The sequence below is a fragment of the Bos taurus genome, chromosome 3 (genome assembly GCF_002263795.3).
Source record: "Bos taurus isolate L1 Dominette 01449 registration number 42190680 breed Hereford chromosome 3, ARS-UCD2.0, whole genome shotgun sequence".
NCBI classification, from domain to species: Eukaryota; Metazoa; Chordata; class Mammalia; order Artiodactyla; family Bovidae; genus Bos; species Bos taurus.
The window spans coordinates 12247863-12254048 of record NC_037330.1 but is presented as its reverse complement, the minus strand read 5'-3'; the positions used below and the strand labels follow the sequence as shown (position 1 = coordinate 12254048).

Here is a 6186-nt window from a genome sequence, read left to right as displayed (position 1 = left end):
GTAAGTGGCGGAAAAGAAACTGTGATGAATTGATTTGGATCTCTAGTTTCATTTTTACACCCATTCATTGTTTCATTCAGTGCCTCAGTGCTAAGTCTCTGGGTAAGTAAGGTAAAGGTAAGTAAGTAAAGCTTTCTGCCCTTCAGAAATGTGCAGTCAAATAGCAGAGACCTGTATGCATGCAAATGTAATTTGTGACGTAACTGCTAGATACCAGGAATCTGAACACAGTGCCACCTTAGCAGAAAGAAGACAGCCATTGCTTGTAGCTGTTGGGAGTTCAGAGTGAGAACTGCTGCCCTCTGACAGAGACTGGAAGTATGAGAAAGCCTGCTTTTTCAAAAGCAGAAAGGCATTCCAGGCAGAAGCAAGTGACCCGACAAAGATAGAAGCTCTTGGTATCGTTTTTCCTGGGATCAGCCAACAGTCAAAACTTGTCTGTGGACTGGATGCAGATGGGCATACGGGTGCAAACCGGTATTTGGAGATTCTCCCAGACCTATCCCCACGCGCCCTTGACCTCTCGGACACCCGGTGCAGCCACCCACGCCGGGATAGGGACTCTAGGCTCCCGGAGCGGTGGGGGCGGGCGGCGCTGCGGACCCGGCGGGCACCGCGGGGCTGCCTCTGCTCGCCGGCAGCCGGGGCCTCCTCCGTGCGCCTCTCCACGCCTGGTTTATTATGCACGAGGCAGGCAATTTGCCTTCCGCCCCGGGGACCCATCTCGGAGACAAGAAGGTAGTTTGTTCTCTGTAATGGCTTCTGCTGGAGTGTGGCGGGGCCGAGACGCGAGGCGGGAGCAGGGAGTTCGGGCGGGCGGGGAGCCCGGAGTAGGGAGCAGGGAACGGGGAGAGGAGAGCGCGGTGCGCAGGGCGCCTCCCAGCGGCCACTTGGAGCCCGAAGCCAGAGCGGAGGAAGCTAACTCGTTTTCTCTACCCTTCTTTCTGCTGCCTTTTTTGCCTCTTAAGCGGTTTCCTTTGTTTCTTCCATTTCCCTCTGTCTTTCGGCTTCATATTCTTTGAGCCTCACTTAGTGTTTCCTTCCCTCTCCGTCGATTCCTCCCTATCACCGGAGACGACAGGGGTAAGAGGAATACAGGGATAATTAAAACAGTCATCTCTCCCCGCGTGGAATTCAGGCTCGCAGGGAAATTTGGCTCACTGCTTTCCTGGTCTCGGCCACCTCTGCCTCTCTTTTCCCCGTTGGCATATTCCTTTTCAGTTTCTTAGCCAATTCTATTCTCTGTCCCTATGCCCACAGGAAGACACCCTCAGTACCTTGCCTATCATTTCCAGGGGGTGAAAAATCAAGATTGATCCCAAGGAACTCCCCGGTGTTCCAGTGACTAAGACTGGGGCTCCCAATGCAGGAGTCCCAGGTTCAATCCTTGGTCAGAGAACTAGATCCCACATAGTGCAACTAAATTTGTGTGCTGCAACTAAAGATTCCGAATGCCAGAGCAAAGATCTGGAGTGCCCCAAACTAAGACCCCATGCAGCCAAAAAAAAAAAAAAGGACTGATTCCAAGAATGAGCATTTCCTTCTCATTCACCTGAAGTGTTTCCTTCCTGAAGCCAAAAGCCTTCTAGGACAGAGAGAGAGAGACAGAGAGTAAGGAGAGATTGAAATGTAGAGACTGCCAGGCTGGTATCTCTTGGGATTATCTTCTCCCAGTGAGGGTTGACTAAATCAGCCACTTGACCATCTTCTCAACTGTAAGTTTCATTCACAAGTCTCAGAAAGAAGGTGGAAGTTGTGTGTCTCTTTAAGAATTATTCCCCGAGATTTCATCACCCCCAACCTCTTTACTGCGCCGTCAATACCACCAGGTCAGGTAATGGAACTTGTGTCCACGGAGGCATCTGCATAGCAGGATATGAGCGCTGAGTGAGCATCGAGTGCTTGCTGTTTAATTCAGGTGGATGAGCTGTGTGCTCCTGATCCTTTCCTCCTCTCTGAACCTCAGTTCTCTCATCTGTAAAAGTAAAAAGGTTGCATTGGATGGGCTCGGAAATCCACAAACTGTGCTAATCCATGACTCTATGTTAGAGGTAGAGACTGTCCCTAATATCCCAGGCAGGAGACTGTCTTCTACGGTCATAGATTCAGGAAGGTTCTCTGTACAAGGGGAGCCTGTGAATGGAAGGGAGTGTCAGGGTAGGCAGGGGCAGGGAAGAAGGAGCAGGAGTCATTTGGGGCAGATGTGTCTGAAGGAAGCAGGGGATGAGGAGCTGGGCTGGGATGCAAGTGTAGCCTCAGGAAGAGAGTGTGGGGACTGGGAAGGTTGGAAAGTGAAGGGGTGGGGGTTGAAGCCCAGAGCTTGAGGACACATCAGGTGATGTCTTCAGTGTGGAGGAAGTTAAAAGGCTCTCAGGGAGCGAGGAGGGAGTGGCAGGAGGAGCCAGAAGGGCCCCAGCAGGCCTGGAGGAAGAGAACAAGAGAGGGCCCGGACCAGGGGTTGAGCAGGGACAGTGGTTTATGAGCTTCAAGGACATGTGACTTGGAGAGTGAGGAGGAGCTGTGTTGTGGGGGATCTGAACCTTCCTGCTGAATCCCTTCCAAACCCGCTGTCATCTGAAGACCCTGTCCCCTGAGGTTTACTGGACTTTCTTATTCCAAAGAACTTGTGGGTTTATGCCCAAGGGGTCTCCTCCTCCTTCTCAGGAAAAGATAAATGGTTTCTTGTGGAAAGGCAGGAAGACCCTGGGTGTGTGTGTTTGTGTGGGGCAGGTATATGTACCGCAAGGTCTGTGTAGGGAATGGGGATGCACGTATGGACTGGGGTGTGCCTGGATTAGGGCGTAGATGTGTGTGTGTGTCCACACGCGCCCACAGGAATGGGCATGCTGCTGGGGCTGTGTGGGGCTTAAGAGCACCTGCCAGAGCCCAGCCACAGCTCTAGGAAAAGAGGGAGGGGCCAAGGGAAGGTTGAGAACCCGAGAGGAGTGATATAAATGGAGCAGGCCCAGGCTGCATGGCGGAAGGAGAATGAATGGGCCTGACAAGGAGGAGGAACCTTTCCTCAGTTACCAATCTTATGAAAGAGAACAAAGGAACAGGGAGGAGGCACAGCACAGAGAGAGAGAGGAGCCAAATGGAGGAGGAGGACGGGGGGAGAGAGGGCAGGAGGAGAATGACAAAGCTTGTTGGAGACTGATCCGAGAAGGCGAGGCCCATTCAGCTCAGTAATACTCGTGTACCTGCCCTGGGCACTGTGAGGCTGGGCAGGGAAAAGGCGGTTCCAGCCTTTCGGGTGATGGAAGATGTAACCACAGGTAATTCCACTATGACATGGGGTGGGGGAAGCTGCTAACCTCACCTGGGATTTCAGAGGAGGCTCTAGGGAAGAACGAGCAACACACTGAGATACAATATATAGATACAGCAAAAGGAAGAGTGTGGCAGGCTCTGTGCTGAAGAACGTGGTCTAAGAGAGAACTATCGATCACAGAAGCCTCTTCATTGGAGCTCTCCCTGCCCCTCGATGAAGGACATCAATCACTCTGTCTTGGTGGGCTGCCCAATATGCCGCACATATTCTGCTCTGCTCTTTGGTGATACAGACCAGTCTATGTCACACTCGGTGCCAGACATTCCATTGATGCTCAATAGATGCCTCACGAATAAATGACCGAACAAGGGACAATATTTTGTTTTTAGTTTCATTGATGAGGGAGTCAAAGCTGTCCCTCAGCTTTGGAAGAACTGAAAACTAAATTCTTTGTAGATTCCCTGGGCTTAAACAGTCCGTTTTTCTCTTTCTTAAAAAAGAAAAAAAAAGTATGTTCATAGGTTTGATTTATTTTTATTAGCTTTCATGCTGGTCAACATAAAATAATTATAAGAATACAGTGAAATCACCACCATTTTATTTATTTATTTAAAGTTTAGAAAGTTCATAGGCTATATACATTATCTTCCACGTTTTCTCCTGGGAACATTAAAAAATAAAATCCTGTCATGCAACAGAAAAAGTTTTAATCGAAAGAGGAAGGAAAAAGGGGAAGATAGGGGAAGGAAAAGGGGGAGGATAGTGGGTGTGGGGAGAATGCAGGCAGGAGTCTGGGAGACGGGGAGACCCTCCCCCTATCCGTGAGAAACTGCAATTCCCACCAGCTCCCAGAGCAGAACCAGGGGCGCCAGTTGGGACCCCTCCAGGCTCTGGGCGGCTTCTCCTCTAGAGGGCGCAGCAGAGCACCTTGTGTCGGGTCCGCACGGCCCCTGGGGGTCTGGCATGTGGCCTCTCATAGAGCAACTAGCTTTGGACGAGGCGCGGGGAGCGCACTGTCTCTGCGTCTGTCATCGCCTAAGAGAGCCACGACACAGTCCAGAGAAGCCTTTGCGCTTCAGCCAGGGCTCGCCCCAGTCCCTCCCGGCTCCACTGTCCGCCCAGCTGTGGATGAGTAATGGGTCAGCCGCGCTCAGCATCGCCCCCTCCCGCTCTTCCACGCCCCCTGCCCCCGCCCCGTCTCCTCCTTCCCTCCACCACACGCAGCGTCTGGAGGTTGCCATACTCGGAGAAGGGTAAGGCCGAGCACAATTTGTCTCTGTGTAATTATCTGTCAGGTACAGCTTGTGAAGCCTCGGCCACCTCCCCCCAACCCTGCAAGAAAATAAATTACACGCATGCACTTGGAGACACGGATGGCACGATGCTGCCCTGCACCCCGCAGCGGGCTCATCTCTGGGAGCAACGCGCTGCTCAGGCGAGCCCAGGACTGCTGATACCTGCACTGCGGCCGGACACCCATCCTCCGTCCTCCCAGCCCTGACACGTCTGCTTTCATCTTTTTCAGCCCGAGTGCTTCGCCTGGAGAGAAGGGGAAGAGCCATTTGGCTGCTAAGAAGTCATGGATGCTGAGAGAGAAGGAAAACCAATTCTTAGCCGTTTCTGATAAGAGGAGTTGGAGATGAGAGAATGGCCTGAAAGTTGCCTATAATTTCTAGAATAGACTGTAAGGCAACCGCGATGCAATGACTGAGTCTCTTCTCTGTGACCAGTGATGGTGGCCAGTGTGCAGTCAGTGGATCTGGGGCCCATGCTGAGCTCTTTACACACGTTGTTTCATGGAGCACCACCAGGAAACCCTGTGGGATGGGTGTTTTTTGTTCCCCCTGCGGAGATGAGGACTCGGAGACTCAGAGAAGTTGAGTGACCAGCCCTCAGTCACACAGCTGGTTGTGCCTGACTTGAGGCCAAGCTCTTCACTATTATGGGGTGGGGCTCCGCGGAGCTTTAGCCCTTGAAGGCAGAGGGCAGGAGATGGGCTGTTGTGCATTTCTTGTGTGAGCTTCTGTTTCTTCCTCTTTAAAATATGCACAATACGGTCATCTTCTCTGAATTCTTGTAACGGTTAAACAAGATAGCAAGTCAGTGTAGGAGAAAGGAGATACCACACTCTTCTGCCCTCTCTCCACTGTCTTTCTCTATGCAGGGAGCTTGGTGCTATGAGCCTGGTTGGACACAGACATCCTTGAGGACTCAGAGGAGCATTTGGGGTCAGGGGGCCTGATCCTTTCTGTGTGCAGGACTCCACTGGCAGTCTGGTGAAGCCGATGTTCCCAAATGCATACACTGAAACACCTAAGATTATGAAGGAAGCCAATTGTACTGAAATACTGTTATCGAAAGAGTTAAAAAAAAAAACCCACACCAAATTTCTGACAGAGTAATCTACCACTTTCTTTAACAAGGCATTCAATAACCAGATCTAGCAGCAGATCTAATAACTACCATAATTTCCAAGTTGTGATGAGTGCAAATAATATTTCAAGAGACCTGCAGCAACTGAGAGAATGTGAAGGCATCTTGATTTCAGTTATGACAGAAGCACAGGCACTGCTAATCCTACTGGGGCTCGTAGTGGAGAAATACTAAATTCACTTAGAGGTTAGTGAGATGTATCACCCTCTCCAGTTTGTTCCCAGAACCCATCGCCCCCTAAAATCTATCCATGGATCCAGGTTAAGAGTAGAAGTGACTGGCTGAAATACATGTTAGTGTGAATTACAAAGTACAATTTAAGGGTAGACAATTGGGGAGACAGGCCTTCCCTGGTGGCTCAGATGGTAAAGAATCTGCCTGCAATGTGGGAGACCTGGGTTCAATCCTTGGGTTGGGAAGATCCCCTGGAGAAGGGAATGGCTACCCACTCCAGTATTCTGGCCTGGACAATTCCATGGACA

At 51.0% G+C, this 6186-nt stretch overlaps 1 long non-coding RNA gene across 1 annotated transcript; it reads left to right on the top strand.

Moving 5' to 3' along the window:
• On the top strand, nt 1-5969 carry LOC104971427 (uncharacterized). The gene is made up of 2 exons (XR_805301.4): nt 1-738; nt 4797-5969. It is a non-coding gene; the product is annotated as an uncharacterized lncRNA (long non-coding RNA).
• Nucleotides 5970-6186: the final 217 nt, after the last annotated feature.